Here is a 22,105-nt window from a genome sequence, read left to right on the forward strand (position 1 = left end):
ATTAGCTCAAATGGTAAAGCGCTTGCTTAACATGTGAGAGGTAGTGGGATCGATGCCTGCATTCTCCATTCTGCTTTTTCCTGGGCTCCAATCTTCACATTCAGCACTTGTGGCAACCAGCTGACAACGTCTTGCCTTGCGCTCCCATCTCCAGTGCTGGAGGCTGTCAAATGCTTTGCAGCACTGCAGCAAGCAAAGCGGCTGGATTTTGGCACGCAACGAGAGCGGAAAGGTCAAGTGAGTGATGGCAAAAGAAAGCACAGTGGGCACACTGCCTTCTCTGAGGATCGAACTCAGGACCTTCAGATTATGAGACTGACGCGCTGCCTACGGCGCTAAGAAGGCACTGCCATGCAGCACGCCCAAGTAGACCAAGTTGCAAAGTGTTCCCAAGCCGCAGGACAAAGTCGACACAAAACTGTCAGCCAGCCAGGAGTCAAAGCTATCAGCTTCCCATCCCTAGACAGACGTCTTATCCATTACAGCATTGGCCCAGGCTGTGGAGAGCAGCTGGCCGTTCACAGTCCCACAGCACAGCGGCAGCAATGGCTAGGCCAAGGCCTGAGCGGCAAACCATCAGCCAGCACTTTTGTCACTTCCCTTCCGTAGCTCAGCTGCTGCGGCGCAGGACTGTAGAGGAAAGCAGAGCAAAATCATCCTTTGGCCGCTGCTTAAATTCACACTTGAAGGAGTATGTGCTTTTTTAGAGTAAGCGTGTAGTAAGCAGCAATTAGCTGAAGGTAGCGCTCTTAACTTGACAAGTCGATGGCTGCTCAACGTGTTGCCGCCAAGGCACGGGATCCCTCGTTTCCTGTCTGCAAACTGCCTGCACGCGACTGTTTCACTTCCGCAGTTTCATCTGCTGGCCAGCAGGGGTTCGTCTTTGCTCCCCCAGAATATATAATATTCCATAAAAATTTGCAACCCTTTTCTATGCAATGTACATTTGCAAAACGCAGCAAAAATAGTGTTGGCGCATACAGCCCGAGGGGGTCTTACACGGGTGCCGGCCACTCGGTAAACTATGGCGGGAGGACCCCCTTACACAGTGGTCTTTCTCCATGGAGCCTTTGGAGCGGCTGCCCCAAGCTTTACTGCATCCCACAGCACGTAGTCCTGGACCTCGGAACGTGCCAGCGAGCGAAACTCAAGTCGTGGACGACTCTTTGCACTGGAAGAATTGGGATCGGAATTCCTCCTCCCCACCCCCACCTCCCGCCCCCCGACTGGACTTTAAAACTGGACTTTATGGAGTATGGGGAAGGAACCCCAACCCTCACGGACAATAGTACTGTGACTGAGAGCCAAAACCTTACACAAAGCACACAGACGCAGGCTGCATTCCGATGGATCAATTTCAAACATTCCAACATCACAACAGAACTGATAGTGTCAAAGGACTGGAATTTGGGACATTATCATAACAGTGACACAGCATAACTGCCGTCATGTAACACAATTAAGTAATTAGGGAGGCCATTCTTACAACTAACCGGCCCCAGGCCACAGCATTCACTCCTGTCGAGGCAGGAGAGAAACCTTTTCACGTATATCAGCTCTGGAGCCTGGAATACCTCACCCTGGTGGAGTTTATTGTTCTCGGTCATGGAAATAACATCAACATAAGTGGATCTGTCTGGACCAGGCAGGTAACTGACGAAAGAGATTAAAAGGTGCTAAGCGCTCACCATCCAGCAGGATGGCTCCAGGTGATGTGTTTATGATATTTCGATAAGGATCATCATGAAAAGGACAAGATCGAAGAGTTTGGCACTGCAGTCAAGAAGGAGGGTCAGGAAGAGTCAACCTGGCTCGTGGACCTACAAATTCTCACCTCATGGAGGATTGTAAGTTATCAGCCAAATGTGAGGGGTATTTGGGGCTGAGAGTTGAAAGCAATTTTAAGTGTGACAAAGAAATCCTGGGAGGGTTTGGGGTTTTGAATTGAGTGAGTTTGGGGCAGAAGTGTGGGCTTTTGCTTGTGGGTTTTCGGAAAAGGTGCGTCTTAAAAGTGGTGGTGACTTGTGTGTTTGGGTGGGAGCCGAGCCGAGCCGAGCCGAGGTTAAATGGTGGAGGGATTTAAATCGGTCTAAGCAAGCAAGGTGTCGTGTGGCGTCCTTTACATTCGTTTCGAGGTCTTTGTATCAGGGTGTTAGGGGGGTCTTAATAAAGAAGTTTATGGTTCCGCCCAACCCTGTGCCTGTGCAATTTGTCCTTTCTAAAATCCTAAAGAACCATCAGTAAGGGGGGTAAACAGGAGCCGGAAGCTCTCACAAAGAACGAGCAGCAGGTTTCAGGCAGACCAAAGTGCGCCTTTCAGCTAGTTGATGGTCCTCCAGCAAGAGTTGATGCTTACCTGGGGTGTGCGTCCAGTTTTTTTTTATTTCCAAAATATACTTTATTCATAAATATCTGTAAAAATTACATTGCCAAACAGTTTCCAAACAGCACCAAAAAATACAAACATTGCAAGGGAGATCAGTTTCCTTCAATACTGTCATGAGTTTCTTCCCAACCCTTCCGTTTCACAATTGTCATGTCAATTACAGTTTTACATTTACAGCAATTGAGAACATTAACGATACAGTTCGAGGGGTGCGTCCAGTTTGAGCAGCATGGCAGGCAAAACCTCAGCACTCACTGGAAAGCAAAAGAAGTCTTGTGTCAGTCAGACAGGGCTCTCGACTGCTCCCTCACACTCGTGGCGGCTGCTAGTTTCCGCTCACCAGCTTTTCCTTGCGCCAGCTGGGGCTCTTCTGGGCTTCTTTCATGGTTATTGGAGCTGGCCGGTCCTGCCGCTGCTAACTTGCTGCTGCTGGAGGGACCTGCTGATTGAAGCAAAGCACTGACTGCGTTCAGGCAGTGAGCCAAGCCCAAGCCCAAGCCCAAGCCCAAGCCGCATTTCCCTGCAGCTCAAGGAGCAACTTGGAGACAGCTGCTATGGGGCTGTTGTGAAAGAATCTGGGCTCAGCAGTCTTAGCCAAGCTGGGGAATTAGCTCAAATGGTAGAGCGCTCGCTTAGCATGTGAGAGGTAGCGGGATCGATGCCTGCATTCTCCATTCTGCTTTTTCCTGGGCTCCAATCTTCACATTCAGCACTTGTGGCAACCAGCTGACAACGTCTTGCCTTGCGCTCCCATCTCCAGTGCTGGAGGCTGTCAAATGCTTTGCAGCACTGCAGCAAGCAAAGCGGCTGGATTTTGGCACGCAACGAGAGCGGAAAGGTCAAGTGAGTGATGGCAAAAGAGAGCACAGTGGGCACACTGCCTTCTCTGAGGACCGAACTCAGGACCTTCAGATTATGAGACTGACGCGCTGCCTACTGCGCTAAGAAGGCACTGCCATGCAGCACGCCCAAGTAGACCAAGTTGCAAAGTGTTCCCAAGCCGCAGGACAAAGTCGACACAAAACTGTCAGCCAGCCAGGAGTCAAAGCTATCAGCTTCCCATCCCTAGACAGACGTCTTATCCATTACAGCATTGGCCCAGGCTGTGGAGAGCAGCTGGCCGTTCACAGTCCCACAGCACAGCGGCAGCAATGGCTAGGCCAAGGCCTGAGCGGCAAACCATCAGCCAGCACTTTTGTCACTTCCCTTCCGTAGCTCAGCTGCTGCGGCGCAGGACTGTAGAGGAAAGCAGAGCAAAATCATCCTTTGGCCGCTGCTTAAATTCACACTTGAAGGAGTATGTGCTTTTTTAGAGTAAGCGTGTAGTAAGCAGCAATTAGCTGAAGGTAGCGCTCTTAACTTGACAAGTCGATGGCTGCTCAACGTGTTGCCGCCAAGGCACGGGATCCCTCGTTTCCTGTCTGCAAACTGCCTGCACGCGACTGTTTCACTTCCGCAGTTTCATCTGCTGGCCAGCAGGGGTTCGTCTTTGCTCCCCCAGAATATATAATATTCCATAAAAATTTGCAACCCTTTTCTATGCAATGTACATTTGCAAAACGCAGCAAAAATAGTGTTGGCGCATACAGCCCGAGGGGGTCTTACACGGGTGCCGGCCACTCGGTAAACTATGGCGGGAGGACCCCCTTACACAGTGGTCTTTCTCCATGGAGCCTTTGGAGCGGCTGCCCCAAGCTTTACTGCATCCCACAGCACGTAGTCCTGGACCTCGGAACGTGCCAGCGAGCGAAACTCAAGTCGTGGACGACTCTTTGCACTGGAAGAATTGGGATCGGAATTCCTCCTCCCCACCCCCACCTCCCGCCCCCCGACTGGACTTTAAAACTGGACTTTATGGAGTATGGGGAAGGAACCCCAACCCTCACGGACAATAGTACTGTGACTGAGAGCCAAAACCTTACACAAAGCACACAGACGCAGGCTGCATTCCGATGGATCAATTTCAAACATTCCAACATCACAACAGAACTGATAGTGTCAAAGGACTGGAATTTGGGACATTATCATAACAGTGACACAGCATAACTGCCGTCATGTAACACAATTAAGTAATTAGGGAGGCCATTCTTACAACTAACCGGCCCCAGGCCACAGCATTCACTCCTGTCGAGGCAGGAGAGAAACCTTTTCACGTATATCAGCTCTGGAGCCTGGAATACCTCACCCTGGTGGAGTTTATTGTTCTCGGTCATGGAAATAACATCAACATAAGTGGATCTGTCTGGACCAGGCAGGTAACTGACGAAAGAGATTAAAAGGTGCTAAGCGCTCACCATCCAGCAGGATGGCTCCAGGTGATGTGTTTATGATATTTCGATAAGGATCATCATGAAAAGGACAAGATCGAAGAGTTTGGCACTGCAGTCAAGAAGGAGGGTCAGGAAGAGTCAACCTGGCTCGTGGACCTACAAATTCTCACCTCATGGAGGATTGTAAGTTATCAGCCAAATGTGAGGGGTATTTGGGGCTGAGAGTTGAAAGCAATTTTAAGTGTGACAAAGAAATCCTGGGAGGGTTTGGGGTTTTGAATTGAGTGAGTTTGGGGCAGAAGTGTGGGCTTTTGCTTGTGGGTTTTCGGAAAAGGTGCGTCTTAAAAGTGGTGGTGACTTGTGTGTTTGGGTGGGAGCCGAGCCGAGCCGAGCCGAGGTTAAATGGTGGAGGGATTTAAATCGGTCTAAGCAAGCAAGGTGTCGTGTGGCGTCCTTTACATTCGTTTCGAGGTCTTTGTATCAGGGTGTTAGGGGGGTCTTAATAAAGAAGTTTATGGTTCCGCCCAACCCTGTGCCTGTGCAATTTGTCCTTTCTAAAATCCTAAAGAACCATCAGTAAGGGGGGTAAACAGGAGCCGGAAGCTCTCACAAAGAACGAGCAGCAGGTTTCAGGCAGACCAAAGTGCGCCTTTCAGCTAGTTGATGGTCCTCCAGCAAGAGTTGATGCTTACCTGGGGTGTGCGTCCAGTTTTTTTTTTTATTTCCAAAATATACTTTATTCATAAATATCTGTAAAAATTACATTGCCAAACAGTTTCCAAACAGCACCAAAAAATACAAACATTGCAAGGGAGATCAGTTTCCTTCAATACTGTCATGAGTTTCTTCCCAACCCTTCCGTTTCACAATTGTCATGTCAATTACAGTTTTACATTTACAGCAATTGAGAACATTAACGATACAGTTCGAGGGGTGCGTCCAGTTTGAGCAGCATGGCAGGCAAAACCTCAGCACTCACTGGAAAGCAAAAGAAGTCTTGTGTCAGTCAGACAGGGCTCTCGACTGCTCCCTCACACTCGTGGCGGCTGCTAGTTTCCGCTCACCAGCTTTTCCTTGCGCCAGCTGGGGCTCTTCTGGGCTTCTTTCATGGTTATTGGAGCTGGCCGGTCCTGCCGCTGCTAACTTGCTGCTGCTGGAGGGACCTGCTGATTGAAGCAAAGCACTGACTGCGTTCAGGCAGTGAGCCAAGCCCAAGCCCAAGCCCAAGCCCAAGCCGCATTTCCCTGCAGCTCAAGGAGCAACTTGGAGACAGCTGCTATGGGGCTGTTGTGAAAGAATCTGGGCTCAGCAGTCTTAGCCAAGCTGGGGAATTAGCTCAAATGGTAGAGCGCTCGCTTAGCATGTGAGAGGTAGCGGGATCGATGCCTGCATTCTCCATTCTGCTTTTTCCTGGGCTCCAATCTTCACATTCAGCACTTGTGGCAACCAGCTGACAACGTCTTGCCTTGCGCTCCCATCTCCAGTGCTGGAGGCTGTCAAATGCTTTGCAGCACTGCAGCAAGCAAAGCGGCTGGATTTTGGCACGCAACGAGAGCGGAAAGGTCAAGTGAGTGATGGCAAAAGAGAGCACAGTGGGCACACTGCCTTCTCTGAGGACCGAACTCAGGACCTTCAGATTATGAGACTGACGCGCTGCCTACTGCGCTAAGAAGGCACTGCCATGCAGCACGCCCAAGTAGACCAAGTTGCAAAGTGTTCCCAAGCCGCAGGACAAAGTCGACACAAAACTGTCAGCCAGCCAGGAGTCAAAGCTATCAGCTTCCCATCCCTAGACAGACGTCTTATCCATTACAGCATTGGCCCAGGCTGTGGAGAGCAGCTGGCCGTTCACAGTCCCACAGCACAGCGGCAGCAATGGCTAGGCCAAGGCCTGAGCGGCAAACCATCAGCCAGCACTTTTGTCACTTCCCTTCCGTAGCTCAGCTGCTGCGGCGCAGGACTGTAGAGGAAAGCAGAGCAAAATCATCCTTTGGCCGCTGCTTAAATTCACACTTGAAGGAGTATGTGCTTTTTTAGAGTAAGCGTGTAGTAAGCAGCAATTAGCTGAAGGTAGCGCTCTTAACTTGACAAGTCGATGGCTGCTCAACGTGTTGCCGCCAAGGCACGGGATCCCTCGTTTCCTGTCTGCAAACTGCCTGCACGCGACTGTTTCACTTCCGCAGTTTCATCTGCTGGCCAGCAGGGGTTCGTCTTTGCTCCCCCAGAATATATAATATTCCATAAAAATTTGCAACCCTTTTCTATGCAATGTACATTTGCAAAACGCAGCAAAAATAGTGTTGGCGCATACAGCCCGAGGGGGTCTTACACGGGTGCCGGCCACTCGGTAAACTATGGCGGGAGGACCCCCTTACACAGTGGTCTTTCTCCATGGAGCCTTTGGAGCGGCTGCCCCAAGCTTTACTGCATCCCACAGCACGTAGTCCTGGACCTCGGAACGTGCCAGCGAGCGAAACTCAAGTCGTGGACGACTCTTTGCACTGGAAGAATTGGGATCGGAATTCCTCCTCCCCACCCCCACCTCCCGCCCCCCGACTGGACTTTAAAACTGGACTTTATGGAGTATGGGGAAGGAACCCCAACCCTCACGGACAATAGTACTGTGACTGAGAGCCAAAACCTTACACAAAGCACACAGACGCAGGCTGCATTCCGATGGATCAATTTCAAACATTCCAACATCACAACAGAACTGATAGTGTCAAAGGACTGGAATTTGGGACATTATCATAACAGTGACACAGCATAACTGCCGTCATGTAACACAATTAAGTAATTAGGGAGGCCATTCTTACAACTAACCGGCCCCAGGCCACAGCATTCACTCCTGTCGAGGCAGGAGAGAAACCTTTTCACGTATATCAGCTCTGGAGCCTGGAATACCTCACCCTGGTGGAGTTTATTGTTCTCGGTCATGGAAATAACATCAACATAAGTGGATCTGTCTGGACCAGGCAGGTAACTGACGAAAGAGATTAAAAGGTGCTAAGCGCTCACCATCCAGCAGGATGGCTCCAGGTGATGTGTTTATGATATTTCGATAAGGATCATCATGAAAAGGACAAGATCGAAGAGTTTGGCACTGCAGTCAAGAAGGAGGGTCAGGAAGAGTCAACCTGGCTCGTGGACCTACAAATTCTCACCTCATGGAGGATTGTAAGTTATCAGCCAAATGTGAGGGGTATTTGGGGCTGAGAGTTGAAAGCAATTTTAAGTGTGACAAAGAAATCCTGGGAGGGTTTGGGGTTTTGAATTGAGTGAGTTTGGGGCAGAAGTGTGGGCTTTTGCTTGTGGGTTTTCGGAAAAGGTGCGTCTTAAAAGTGGTGGTGACTTGTGTGTTTGGGTGGGAGCCGAGCCGAGCCGAGCCGAGGTTAAATGGTGGAGGGATTTAAATCGGTCTAAGCAAGCAAGGTGTCGTGTGGCGTCCTTTACATTCGTTTCGAGGTCTTTGTATCAGGGTGTTAGGGGGGTCTTAATAAAGAAGTTTATGGTTCCGCCCAACCCTGTGCCTGTGCAATTTGTCCTTTCTAAAATCCTAAAGAACCATCAGTAAGGGGGGTAAACAGGAGCCGGAAGCTCTCACAAAGAACGAGCAGCAGGTTTCAGGCAGACCAAAGTGCGCCTTTCAGCTAGTTGATGGTCCTCCAGCAAGAGTTGATGCTTACCTGGGGTGTGCGTCCAGTTTTTTTTTTTATTTCCAAAATATACTTTATTCATAAATATCTGTAAAAATTACATTGCCAAACAGTTTCCAAACAGCACCAAAAAATACAAACATTGCAAGGGAGATCAGTTTCCTTCAATACTGTCATGAGTTTCTTCCCAACCCTTCCGTTTCACAATTGTCATGTCAATTACAGTTTTACATTTACAGCAATTGAGAACATTAACGATACAGTTCGAGGGGTGCGTCCAGTTTGAGCAGCATGGCAGGCAAAACCTCAGCACTCACTGGAAAGCAAAAGAAGTCTTGTGTCAGTCAGACAGGGCTCTCGACTGCTCCCTCACACTCGTGGCGGCTGCTAGTTTCCGCTCACCAGCTTTTCCTTGCGCCAGCTGGGGCTCTTCTGGGCTTCTTTCATGGTTATTGGAGCTGGCCGGTCCTGCCGCTGCTAACTTGCTGCTGCTGGAGGGACCTGCTGATTGAAGCAAAGCACTGACTGCGTTCAGGCAGTGAGCCAAGCCCAAGCCCAAGCCCAAGCCCAAGCCGCATTTCCCTGCAGCTCAAGGAGCAACTTGGAGACAGCTGCTATGGGGCTGTTGTGAAAGAATCTGGGCTCAGCAGTCTTAGCCAAGCTGGGGAATTAGCTCAAATGGTAGAGCGCTCGCTTAGCATGTGAGAGGTAGCGGGATCGATGCCTGCATTCTCCATTCTGCTTTTTCCTGGGCTCCAATCTTCACATTCAGCACTTGTGGCAACCAGCTGACAACGTCTTGCCTTGCGCTCCCATCTCCAGTGCTGGAGGCTGTCAAATGCTTTGCAGCACTGCAGCAAGCAAAGCGGCTGGATTTTGGCACGCAACGAGAGCGGAAAGGTCAAGTGAGTGATGGCAAAAGAGAGCACAGTGGGCACACTGCCTTCTCTGAGGACCGAACTCAGGACCTTCAGATTATGAGACTGACGCGCTGCCTACTGCGCTAAGAAGGCACTGCCATGCAGCACGCCCAAGTAGACCAAGTTGCAAAGTGTTCCCAAGCCGCAGGACAAAGTCGACACAAAACTGTCAGCCAGCCAGGAGTCAAAGCTATCAGCTTCCCATCCCTAGACAGACGTCTTATCCATTACAGCATTGGCCCAGGCTGTGGAGAGCAGCTGGCCGTTCACAGTCCCACAGCACAGCGGCAGCAATGGCTAGGCCAAGGCCTGAGCGGCAAACCATCAGCCAGCACTTTTGTCACTTCCCTTCCGTAGCTCAGCTGCTGCGGCGCAGGACTGTAGAGGAAAGCAGAGCAAAATCATCCTTTGGCCGCTGCTTAAATTCACACTTGAAGGAGTATGTGCTTTTTTAGAGTAAGCGTGTAGTAAGCAGCAATTAGCTGAAGGTAGCGCTCTTAACTTGACAAGTCGATGGCTGCTCAACGTGTTGCCGCCAAGGCACGGGATCCCTCGTTTCCTGTCTGCAAACTGCCTGCACGCGACTGTTTCACTTCCGCAGTTTCATCTGCTGGCCAGCAGGGGTTCGTCTTTGCTCCCCCAGAATATATAATATTCCATAAAAATTTGCAACCCTTTTCTATGCAATGTACATTTGCAAAACGCAGCAAAAATAGTGTTGGCGCATACAGCCCGAGGGGGTCTTACACGGGTGCCGGCCACTCGGTAAACTATGGCGGGAGGACCCCCTTACACAGTGGTCTTTCTCCATGGAGCCTTTGGAGCGGCTGCCCCAAGCTTTACTGCATCCCACAGCACGTAGTCCTGGACCTCGGAACGTGCCAGCGAGCGAAACTCAAGTCGTGGACGACTCTTTGCACTGGAAGAATTGGGATCGGAATTCCTCCTCCCCACCCCCACCTCCCGCCCCCCGACTGGACTTTAAAACTGGACTTTATGGAGTATGGGGAAGGAACCCCAACCCTCACGGACAATAGTACTGTGACTGAGAGCCAAAACCTTACACAAAGCACACAGACGCAGGCTGCATTCCGATGGATCAATTTCAAACATTCCAACATCACAACAGAACTGATAGTGTCAAAGGACTGGAATTTGGGACATTATCATAACAGTGACACAGCATAACTGCCGTCATGTAACACAATTAAGTAATTAGGGAGGCCATTCTTACAACTAACCGGCCCCAGGCCACAGCATTCACTCCTGTCGAGGCAGGAGAGAAACCTTTTCACGTATATCAGCTCTGGAGCCTGGAATACCTCACCCTGGTGGAGTTTATTGTTCTCGGTCATGGAAATAACATCAACATAAGTGGATCTGTCTGGACCAGGCAGGTAACTGACGAAAGAGATTAAAAGGTGCTAAGCGCTCACCATCCAGCAGGATGGCTCCAGGTGATGTGTTTATGATATTTCGATAAGGATCATCATGAAAAGGACAAGATCGAAGAGTTTGGCACTGCAGTCAAGAAGGAGGGTCAGGAAGAGTCAACCTGGCTCGTGGACCTACAAATTCTCACCTCATGGAGGATTGTAAGTTATCAGCCAAATGTGAGGGGTATTTGGGGCTGAGAGTTGAAAGCAATTTTAAGTGTGACAAAGAAATCCTGGGAGGGTTTGGGGTTTTGAATTGAGTGAGTTTGGGGCAGAAGTGTGGGCTTTTGCTTGTGGGTTTTCGGAAAAGGTGCGTCTTAAAAGTGGTGGTGACTTGTGTGTTTGGGTGGGAGCCGAGCCGAGCCGAGCCGAGGTTAAATGGTGGAGGGATTTAAATCGGTCTAAGCAAGCAAGGTGTCGTGTGGCGTCCTTTACATTCGTTTCGAGGTCTTTGTATCAGGGTGTTAGGGGGGTCTTAATAAAGAAGTTTATGGTTCCGCCCAACCCTGTGCCTGTGCAATTTGTCCTTTCTAAAATCCTAAAGAACCATCAGTAAGGGGGGTAAACAGGAGCCGGAAGCTCTCACAAAGAACGAGCAGCAGGTTTCAGGCAGACCAAAGTGCGCCTTTCAGCTAGTTGATGGTCCTCCAGCAAGAGTTGATGCTTACCTGGGGTGTGCGTCCAGTTTTTTTTTTTATTTCCAAAATATACTTTATTCATAAATATCTGTAAAAATTACATTGCCAAACAGTTTCCAAACAGCACCAAAAAATACAAACATTGCAAGGGAGATCAGTTTCCTTCAATACTGTCATGAGTTTCTTCCCAACCCTTCCGTTTCACAATTGTCATGTCAATTACAGTTTTACATTTACAGCAATTGAGAACATTAACGATACAGTTCGAGGGGTGCGTCCAGTTTGAGCAGCATGGCAGGCAAAACCTCAGCACTCACTGGAAAGCAAAAGAAGTCTTGTGTCAGTCAGACAGGGCTCTCGACTGCTCCCTCACACTCGTGGCGGCTGCTAGTTTCCGCTCACCAGCTTTTCCTTGCGCCAGCTGGGGCTCTTCTGGGCTTCTTTCATGGTTATTGGAGCTGGCCGGTCCTGCCGCTGCTAACTTGCTGCTGCTGGAGGGACCTGCTGATTGAAGCAAAGCACTGACTGCGTTCAGGCAGTGAGCCAAGCCCAAGCCCAAGCCCAAGCCCAAGCCGCATTTCCCTGCAGCTCAAGGAGCAACTTGGAGACAGCTGCTATGGGGCTGTTGTGAAAGAATCTGGGCTCAGCAGTCTTAGCCAAGCTGGGGAATTAGCTCAAATGGTAGAGCGCTCGCTTAGCATGTGAGAGGTAGCGGGATCGATGCCTGCATTCTCCATTCTGCTTTTTCCTGGGCTCCAATCTTCACATTCAGCACTTGTGGCAACCAGCTGACAACGTCTTGCCTTGCGCTCCCATCTCCAGTGCTGGAGGCTGTCAAATGCTTTGCAGTGCTGGAGGCTGTCAAATGCTTTGCAGCACTGCAGCAAGCAAAGCGGCTGGATTTTGGCACGCAACGAGAGCGGAAAGGTCAAGTGAGTGATGGCAAAAGAAAGCACAGTGGGCACACTGCCTTCTCTGAGGATCGAACTCAGGACCTTCAGATTATGAGACTGACGCGCTGCCTACGGCGCTAAGAAGGCACTGCCATGCAGCACGCCCAAGTAGACCAAGTTGCAAAGTGTTCCCAAGCCGCAGGACAAAGTCGACACAAAACTGTCAGCCAGCCAGGAGTCAAAGCTATCAGCTTCCCATCCCTAGACAGACGTCTTATCCATTACAGCATTGGCCCAGGCTGTGGAGAGCAGCTGGCCGTTCACAGTCCCACAGCACAGCGGCAGCAATGGCTAGGCCAAGGCCTGAGCGGCAAACCATCAGCCAGCACTTTTGTCACTTCCCTTCCGTAGCTCAGCTGCTGCGGCGCAGGACTGTAGAGGAAAGCAGAGCAAAATCATCCTTTGGCCGCTGCTTAAATTCACACTTGAAGGAGTATGTGCTTTTTTAGAGTAAGCGTGTAGTAAGCAGCAATTAGCTGAAGGTAGCGCTCTTAACTTGACAAGTCGATGGCTGCTCAACGTGTTGCCGCCAAGGCACGGGATCCCTCGTTTCCTGTCTGCAAACTGCCTGCACGCGACTGTTTCACTTCCGCAGTTTCATCTGCTGGCCAGCAGGGGTTCGTCTTTGCTCCCCCAGAATATATAATATTCCATAAAAATTTGCAACCCTTTTCTATGCAATGTACATTTGCAAAACGCAGCAAAAATAGTGTTGGCGCATACAGCCCGAGGGGGTCTTACACGGGTGCCGGCCACTCGGTAAACTATGGCGGGAGGACCCCCTTACACAGTGGTCTTTCTCCATGGAGCCTTTGGAGCGGCTGCCCCAAGCTTTACTGCATCCCACAGCACGTAGTCCTGGACCTCGGAACGTGCCAGCGAGCGAAACTCAAGTCGTGGACGACTCTTTGCACTGGAAGAATTGGGATCGGAATTCCTCCTCCCCACCCCCACCTCCCGCCCCCCGACTGGACTTTAAAACTGGACTTTATGGAGTATGGGGAAGGAACCCCAACCCTCACGGACAATAGTACTGTGACTGAGAGCCAAAACCTTACACAAAGCACACAGACGCAGGCTGCATTCCGATGGATCAATTTCAAACATTCCAACATCACAACAGAACTGATAGTGTCAAAGGACTGGAATTTGGGACATTATCATAACAGTGACACAGCATAACTGCCGTCATGTAACACAATTAAGTAATTAGGGAGGCCATTCTTACAACTAACCGGCCCCAGGCCACAGCATTCACTCCTGTCGAGGCAGGAGAGAAACCTTTTCACGTATATCAGCTCTGGAGCCTGGAATACCTCACCCTGGTGGAGTTTATTGTTCTCGGTCATGGAAATAACATCAACATAAGTGGATCTGTCTGGACCAGGCAGGTAACTGACGAAAGAGATTAAAAGGTGCTAAGCGCTCACCATCCAGCAGGATGGCTCCAGGTGATGTGTTTATGATATTTCGATAAGGATCATCATGAAAAGGACAAGATCGAAGAGTTTGGCACTGCAGTCAAGAAGGAGGGTCAGGAAGAGTCAACCTGGCTCGTGGACCTACAAATTCTCACCTCATGGAGGATTGTAAGTTATCAGCCAAATGTGAGGGGTATTTGGGGCTGAGAGTTGAAAGCAATTTTAAGTGTGACAAAGAAATCCTGGGAGGGTTTGGGGTTTTGAATTGAGTGAGTTTGGGGCAGAAGTGTGGGCTTTTGCTTGTGGGTTTTCGGAAAAGGTGCGTCTTAAAAGTGGTGGTGACTTGTGTGTTTGGGTGGGAGCCGAGCCGAGCCGAGCCGAGGTTAAATGGTGGAGGGATTTAAATCGGTCTAAGCAAGCAAGGTGTCGTGTGGCGTCCTTTACATTCGTTTCGAGGTCTTTGTATCAGGGTGTTAGGGGGGTCTTAATAAAGAAGTTTATGGTTCCGCCCAACCCTGTGCCTGTGCAATTTGTCCTTTCTAAAATCCTAAAGAACCATCAGTAAGGGGGGTAAACAGGAGCCGGAAGCTCTCACAAAGAACGAGCAGCAGGTTTCAGGCAGACCAAAGTGCGCCTTTCAGCTAGTTGATGGTCCTCCAGCAAGAGTTGATGCTTACCTGGGGTGTGCGTCCAGTTTTTTTTTTTATTTCCAAAATATACTTTATTCATAAATATCTGTAAAAATTACATTGCCAAACAGTTTCCAAACAGCACCAAAAAATACAAACATTGCAAGGGAGATCAGTTTCCTTCAATACTGTCATGAGTTTCTTCCCAACCCTTCCGTTTCACAATTGTCATGTCAATTACAGTTTTACATTTACAGCAATTGAGAACATTAACGATACAGTTCGAGGGGTGCGTCCAGTTTGAGCAGCATGGCAGGCAAAACCTCAGCACTCACTGGAAAGCAAAAGAAGTCTTGTGTCAGTCAGACAGGGCTCTCGACTGCTCCCTCACACTCGTGGCAGCTGCTAGTTTCCGCTCACCAGCTTTTCCTTGCGCCAGCTGGGGCTCTTCTGGGCTTCTTTCATGGTTATTGGAGCTGGCCGGTCCTGCCGCTGCTAACTTGCTGCTGCTGGAGGGACCTGCTGATTGAAGCAAAGCACTGACTGCGTTCAGGCAGTGAGCCAAGCCCAAGCCCAAGCCCAAGCCCAAGCCGCATTTCCCTGCAGCTCAAGGAGCAACTTGGAGACAGCTGCTATGGGGCTGTTGTGAAAGAATCTGGGCTCAGCAGTCTTAGCCAAGCTGGGGAATTAGCTCAAATGGTAGAGCGCTCGCTTAGCATGTGAGAGGTAGCGGGATCGATGCCTGCATTCTCCATTCTGCTTTTTCCTGGGCTCCAATCTTCACATTCAGCACTTGTGGCAACCAGCTGACAACGTCTTGCCTTGCGCTCCCATCTCCAGTGCTGGAGGCTGTCAAATGCTTTGCAGCACTGCAGCAAGCAAAGCGGCTGGATTTTGGCACGCAACGAGAGCGGAAAGGTCAAGTGAGTGATGGCAAAAGAAAGCACAGTGGGCACACTGCCTTCTCTGAGGACCGAACTCAGGACCTTCAGATTATGAGACTGACGCGCTGCCTACTGCGCTAAGAAGGCACTGCCATGCAGCACGCCCAAGTAGACCAAGTTGCAAAGTGTTCCCAAGCCGCAGGACAAAGTCGACACAAAACTGTCAGCCAGCCAGGAGTCAAAGCTATCAGCTTCCCATCCCTAGACAGACGTCTTATCCATTACAGCATTGGCCCAGGCTGTGGAGAGCAGCTGGCCGTTCACAGTCCCACAGCACAGCGGCAGCAATGGCTAGGCCAAGGCCTGAGCGGCAAACCATCAGCCAGCACTTTTGTCACTTCCCTTCCGTAGCTCAGCTGCTGCGGCGCAGGACTGTAGAGGAAAGCAGAGCAAAATCATCCTTTGGCCGCTGCTTAAATTCACACTTGAAGGAGTATGTGCTTTTTTAGAGTAAGCGTGTAGTAAGCAGCAATTAGCTGAAGGTAGCGCTCTTAACTTGACAAGTCGATGGCTGCTCAACGTGTTGCCGCCAAGGCACGGGATCCCTCGTTTCCTGTCTGCAAACTGCCTGCACGCGACTGTTTCACTTCCGCAGTTTCATCTGCTGGCCAGCAGGGGTTCGTCTTTGCTCCCCCAGAATATATAATATTCCATAAAAATTTGCAACCCTTTTCTATGCAATGTACATTTGCAAAACGCAGCAAAAATAGTGTTGGCGCATACAGCCCGAGGGGGTCTTACACGGGTGCCGGCCACTCGGTAAACTATGGCGGGAGGACCCCCTTACACAGTGGTCTTTCTCCATGGAGCCTTTGGAGCGGCTGCCCCAAGCTTTACTGCATCCCACAGCACGTAGTCCTGGACCTCGGAACGTGCCAGCGAGCGAAACTCAAGTCGTGGACGACTCTTTGCACTGGAAGAATTGGGATCGGAATTCCTCCTCCCCACCCCCACCTCCCGCCCCCCGACTGGACTTTAAAACTGGACTTTATGGAGTATGGGGAAGGAACCCCAACCCTCACGGACAATAGTACTGTGAATGAGAGCCAAAACCTTACACAAAGCACACAGACGCAGGCTGCATTCCGATGGATCAATTTCAAACATTCCAACATCACAACAGAACTGATAGTGTCAAAGGACTGGAATTTGGGACATTATCATAACAGTGACACAGCATAACTGCCGTCATGTAACACAATTAAGTAATTAGGGAGGCCATTCTTACAACTAACCGGCCCCAGGCCACAGCATTCACTCCTGTCGAGGCAGGAGAGAAACCTTTTCACGTATATCAGCTCTGGAGCCTGGAATACCTCACCCTGGTGGAGTTTATTGTTCTCGGTCATGGAAATAACATCAACATAAGTGGATCTGTCTGGACCAGGCAGGTAACTGACGAAAGAGATTAAAAGGTGCTAAGCGCTCACCATCCAGCAGGATGGCTCCAGGTGATGTGTTTATGATATTTCGATAAGGATCATCATGAAAAGGACAAGATCGAAGAGTTTGGCACTGCAGTCAAGAAGGAGGGTCAGGAAGAGTCAACCTGGCTCGTGGACCTACAAATTCTCACCTCATGGAGGATTGTAAGTTATCAGCCAAATGTGAGGGGTATTTGGGGCTGAGAGTTGAAAGCAATTTTAAGTGTGACAAAGAAATCCTGGGAGGGTTTGGGGTTTTGAATTGAGTGAGTTTGGGGCAGAAGTGTGGGCTTTTGCTTGTGGGTTTTCGGAAAAGGTGCGTCTTAAAAGTGGTGGTGACTTGTGTGTTTGGGTGGGAGCCGAGCCGAGCCGAGCCGAGGTTAAATGGTGGAGGGATTTAAATCGGTCTAAGCAAGCAAGGTGTCGTGTGGCGTCCTTTACATTCGTTTCGAGGTCTTTGTATCAGGGTGTTAGGGGGGTCTTAATAAAGAAGTTTATGGTTCCGCCCAACCCTGTGCCTGTGCAATTTGTCCTTTCTAAAATCCTAAAGAACCATCAGTAAGGGGGGTAAACAGGAGCCGGAAGCTCTCACAAAGAACGAGCAGCAGGTTTCAGGCAGACCAAAGTGCGCCTTTCAGCTAGTTGATGGTCCTCCAGCAAGAGTTGATGCTTACCTGGGGTGTGCGTCCAGTTTTTTTTTTTATTTCCAAAATATACTTTATTCATAAATATCTGTAAAAATTACATTGCCAAACAGTTTCCAAACAGCACCAAAAAATACAAACATTGCAAGGGAGATCAGTTTCCTTCAATACTGTCATGAGTTTCTTCCCAACCCTTCCGTTTCACAATTGTCATGTCAATTACAGTTTTACATTTACAGCAATTGAGAACATTAACGATACAGTTCGAGGGGTGCGTCCAGTTTGAGCAGCATGGCAGGCAAAACCTCAGCACTCACTGGAAAGCAAAAGAAGTCTTGTGTCAGTCAGACAGGGCTCTCGACTGCTCCCTCACACTCGTGGCGGCTGCTAGTTTCCGCTCACCAGCTTTTCCTTGCGCCAGCTGGGGCTCTTCTGGGCTTCTTTCATGGTTATTGGAGCTGGCCGGTCCTGCCGCTGCTAACTTGCTGCTGCTGGAGGGACCTGCTGATTGAAGCAAAGCACTGACTGCGTTCAGGCAGTGAGCCAAGCCCAAGCCCAAGCCCAAGCCCAAGCCGCATTTCCCTGCAGCTCAAGGAGCAACTTGGAGACAGCTGCTATGGGGCTGTTGTGAAAGAATCTGGGCTCAGCAGTCTTAGCCAAGCTGGGGAATTAGCTCAAATGGTAGAGCGCTCGCTTAGCATGTGAGAGGTAGCGGGATCGATGCCTGCATTCTCCATTCTGCTTTTTCCTGGGCTCCAATCTTCACATTCAGCACTTGTGGCAACCAGCTGACAACGTCTTGCCTTGCGCTCCCATCTCCAGTGCTGGAGGCTGTCAAATGCTTTGCAGCACTGCAGCAAGCAAAGCGGCTGGATTTTGGCACGCAACGAGAGCGGAAAGGTCAAGTGAGTGATGGCAAAAGAAAGCACAGTGGGCACACTGCCTTCTCTGAGGATCGAACTCAGGACCTTCAGATTATGAGACTGACGCGCTGCCTACTGCGCTAAGAAGGCACTGCCATGCAGCACGCCCAAGTAGACCAAGTTGCAAAGTGTTCCCAAGCCGCAGGACAAAGTCGACACAAAACTGTCAGCCAGCCAGGAGTCAAAGCTATCAGCTTCCCATCCCTAGACAGACGTCTTATCCATTACAGCATTGGCCCAGGCTGTGGAGAGCAGCTGGCCGTTCACAGTCCCACAGCACAGCGGCAGCAATGGCTAGGCCAAGGCCTGAGCGGCAAACCATCAGCCAGCACTTTTGTCACTTCCCTTCCGTAGCTCAGCTGCTGCGGCGCAGGACTGTAGAGGAAAGCAGAGCAAAATCATCCTTTGGCCGCTGCTTAAATTCACACTTGAAGGAGTATGTGCTTTTTTAGAGTAAGCGTGTAGTAAGCAGCAATTAGCTGAAGGTAGCGCTCTTAACTTGACAAGTCGATGGCTGCTCAACGTGTTGCCGCCAAGGCACGGGATCCCTCGTTTCCTGTCTGCAAACTGCCTGCACGCGACTGTTTCACTTCCGCAGTTTCATCTGCTGGCCAGCAGGGGTTCGTCTTTGCTCCCCCAGAATATATAATATTCCATAAAAATTTGCAACCCTTTTCTATGCAATGTACATTTGCAAAACGCAGCAAAAATAGTGTTGGCGCATACAGCCCGAGGGGGTCTTACACGGGTGCCGGCCACTCGGTAAACTATGGCGGGAGGACCCCCTTACACAGTGGTCTTTCTCCATGGAGCCTTTGGAGCGGCTGCCCCAAGCTTTACTGCATCCCACAGCACGTAGTCCTGGACCTCGGAACGTGCCAGCGAGCGAAACTCAAGTCGTGGACGACTCTTTGCACTGGAAGAATTGGGATCGGAATTCCTCCTCCCCACCCCCACCTCCCGCCCCCCGACTGGACTTTAAAACTGGACTTTATGGAGTATGGGGAAGGAACCCCAACCCTCACGGACAATAGTACTGTGAATGAGAGCCAAAACCTTACACAAAGCACACAGACGCAGGCTGCATTCCGATGGATCAATTTCAAACATTCCAACATCACAACAGAACTGATAGTGTCAAAGGACTGGAATTTGGGACATTATCATAACAGTGACACAGCATAACTGCCGTCATGTAACACAATTAAGTAATTAGGGAGGCCATTCTTACAACTAACCGGCCCCAGGCCACAGCATTCACTCCTGTCGAGGCAGGAGAGAAACCTTTTCACGTATATCAGCTCTGGAGCCTGGAATACCTCACCCTGGTGGAGTTTATTGTTCTCGGTCATGGAAATAACATCAACATAAGTGGATCTGTCTGGACCAGGCAGGTAACTGACGAAAGAGATTAAAAGGTGCTAAGCGCTCACCATCCAGCAGGATGGCTCCAGGTGATGTGTTTATGATATTTCGATAAGGATCATCATGAAAAGGACAAGATCGAAGAGTTTGGCACTGCAGTCAAGAAGGAGGGTCAGGAAGAGTCAACCTGGCTCGTGGACCTACAAATTCTCACCTCATGGAGGATTGTAAGTTATCAGCCAAATGTGAGGGGTATTTGGGGCTGAGAGTTGAAAGCAATTTTAAGTGTGACAAAGAAATCCTGGGAGGGTTTGGGGTTTTGAATTGAGTGAGTTTGGGGCAGAAGTGTGGGCTTTTGCTTGTGGGTTTTCGGAAAAGGTGCGTCTTAAAAGTGGTGGTGACTTGTGTGTTTGGGTGGGAGCCGAGCCGAGCCGAGCCGAGGTTAAATGGTGGAGGGATTTAAATCGGTCTAAGCAAGCAAGGTGTCGTGTGGCGTCCTTTACATTCGTTTCGAGGTCTTTGTATCAGGGTGTTAGGGGGGTCTTAATAAAGAAGTTTATGGTTCCGCCCAACCCTGTGCCTGTGCAATTTGTCCTTTCTAAAATCCTAAAGAACCATCAGTAAGGGGGGTAAACAGGAGCCGGAAGCTCTCACAAAGAACGAGCAGCAGGTTTCAGGCAGACCAAAGTGCGCCTTTCAGCTAGTTGATGGTCCTCCAGCAAGAGTTGATGCTTACCTGGGGTGTGCGTCCAGTTTTTTTTTTTATTTCCAAAATATACTTTATTCATAAATATCTGTAAAAATTACATTGCCAAACAGTTTCCAAACAGCACCAAAAAATACAAACATTGCAAGGGAGATCAGTTTCCTTCAATACTGTCATGAGTTTCTTCCCAACCCTTCCGTTTCACAATTGTCATGTCAATTACAGTTTTACATTTACAGCAATTGAGAACATTAACGATACAGTTCGAGGGGTGCGTCCAGTTTGAGCAGCATGGCAGGCAAAACCTCAGCACTCACTGGAAAGCAAAAGAAGTCTTGTGTCAGTCAGACAGGGCTCTCGACTGCTCCCTCACACTCGTGGCGGCTGCTAGTTTCCGCTCACCAGCTTTTCCTTGCGCCAGCTGGGGCTCTTCTGGGCTTCTTTCATGGTTATTGGAGCTGGCCGGTCCTGCCGCTGCTAACTTGCTGCTGCTGGAGGGACCTGCTGATTGAAGCAAAGCACTGACTGCGTTCAGGCAGTGAGCCAAGCCCAAGCCCAAGCCCAAGCCCAAGCCGCATTTCCCTGCAGCTCAAGGAGCAACTTGGAGACAGCTGCTATGGGGCTGTTGTGAAAGAATCTGGGCTCAGCAGTCTTAGCCAAGCTGGGGAATTAGCTCAAATGGTAGAGCGCTCGCTTAGCATGTGAGAGGTAGCGGGATCGATGCCTGCATTCTCCATTCTGCTTTTTCCTGGGCTCCAATCTTCACATTCAGCACTTGTGGCAACCAGCTGACAACGTCTTGCCTTGCGCTCCCATCTCCAGTGCTGGAGGCTGTCAAATGCTTTGCAGCACTGCAGCAAGCAAAGCGGCTGGATTTTGGCACGCAACGAGAGCGGAAAGGTCAAGTGAGTGATGGCAAAAGAAAGCACAGTGGGCACACTGCCTTCTCTGAGGATCGAACTCAGGACCTTCAGATTATGAGACTGACGCGCTGCCTACTGCGCTAAGAAAGCACTGCCATGCAGCACGCCCAAGTAGACCAAGTTGCAAAGTGTTCCCAAGCCGCAGGACAAAGTCGACACAAAACTGTCAGCCAGCCAGGAGTCAAAGCTATCAGCTTCCCATCCCTAGACAGACGTCTTATCCATTACAGCATTGGCCCAGGCTGTGGAGAGCAGCTGGCCGTTCACAGTCCCACAGCACAGCGGCAGCAATGGCTAGGCCAAGGCCTGAGCGGCAAACCATCAGCCAGCACTTTTGTCACTTCCCTTCAGTAGCTCAGCTGCTGCGGCGCAGGACTGTAGAGGAAAGCAGAGCAAAATCATCCTTTGGCCGCTGCTTAAATTCACACTTGAAGGAGTATGTGCTTTTTTAGAGTAAGCGTGTAGTAAGCAGCAATTAGCTGAAGGTAGCGCTCTTAACTTGACAAGTCGATGGCTGCTCAACGTGTTGCCGCCAAGGCACGGGATCCCTCGTTTCCTGTCTGCAAACTGCCTGCACGCGACTGTTTCACTTCCGCAGTTTCATCTGCTGGCCAGCAGGGGTTCGTCTTTGCTCCCCCAGAATATATAATATTCCATAAAAATTTGCAACCCTTTTCTATGCAATGTACATTTGCAAAACGCAGCAAAAATAGTGTTGGCGCATACAGCCCGAGGGGGTCTTACACGGGTGCCGGCCACTCGGTAAACTATGGCGGGAGGACCCCCTTACACAGTGGTCTTTCTCCATGGAGCCTTTGGAGCGGCTGCCCCAAGCTTTACTGCATCCCACAGCACGTAGTCCTGGAC

At 50.1% G+C, this 22,105-nt stretch overlaps 8 non-coding genes across 8 annotated transcripts; all 8 read right to left on the reverse strand.

The window, feature by feature from the left end:
* Positions 1–272: 272 nt before the first annotated feature.
* Positions 273–345, reverse strand: trnam-cau (transfer RNA methionine (anticodon CAU)). The gene has a single exon. It is a non-coding gene; the product is annotated as a tRNA-Met (tRNA).
* A 2,919-nt stretch (positions 346–3,264) lies between these two features.
* On the reverse strand, positions 3,265–3,337 carry trnam-cau (transfer RNA methionine (anticodon CAU)). The gene has a single exon. It is a non-coding gene; the product is annotated as a tRNA-Met (tRNA).
* Positions 3,338–6,258: 2,921 nt separating this feature from the next.
* On the reverse strand, positions 6,259–6,331 carry trnam-cau (transfer RNA methionine (anticodon CAU)). The gene has a single exon. It is a non-coding gene; the product is annotated as a tRNA-Met (tRNA).
* A 2,921-nt stretch (positions 6,332–9,252) lies between these two features.
* On the reverse strand, positions 9,253–9,325 carry trnam-cau (transfer RNA methionine (anticodon CAU)). Its single transcript has one exon. It is a non-coding gene; the product is annotated as a tRNA-Met (tRNA).
* Positions 9,326–12,273: 2,948 nt separating this feature from the next.
* trnam-cau (transfer RNA methionine (anticodon CAU)) lies at positions 12,274–12,346 on the reverse strand. The gene has a single exon. It is a non-coding gene; the product is annotated as a tRNA-Met (tRNA).
* A 2,921-nt stretch (positions 12,347–15,267) lies between these two features.
* Positions 15,268–15,340, reverse strand: trnam-cau (transfer RNA methionine (anticodon CAU)). Its single transcript has one exon. It is a non-coding gene; the product is annotated as a tRNA-Met (tRNA).
* Positions 15,341–18,261: 2,921 nt separating this feature from the next.
* On the reverse strand, positions 18,262–18,334 carry trnam-cau (transfer RNA methionine (anticodon CAU)). Its single transcript has one exon. It is a non-coding gene; the product is annotated as a tRNA-Met (tRNA).
* A 2,921-nt stretch (positions 18,335–21,255) lies between these two features.
* On the reverse strand, positions 21,256–21,328 carry trnam-cau (transfer RNA methionine (anticodon CAU)). The gene has a single exon. It is a non-coding gene; the product is annotated as a tRNA-Met (tRNA).
* Positions 21,329–22,105: the final 777 nt, after the last annotated feature.

This window comes from Heterodontus francisci, chromosome 5 (assembly GCF_036365525.1).
Source record: "Heterodontus francisci isolate sHetFra1 chromosome 5, sHetFra1.hap1, whole genome shotgun sequence".
Classification (NCBI taxonomy): Eukaryota; Metazoa; Chordata; class Chondrichthyes; order Heterodontiformes; family Heterodontidae; genus Heterodontus; species Heterodontus francisci.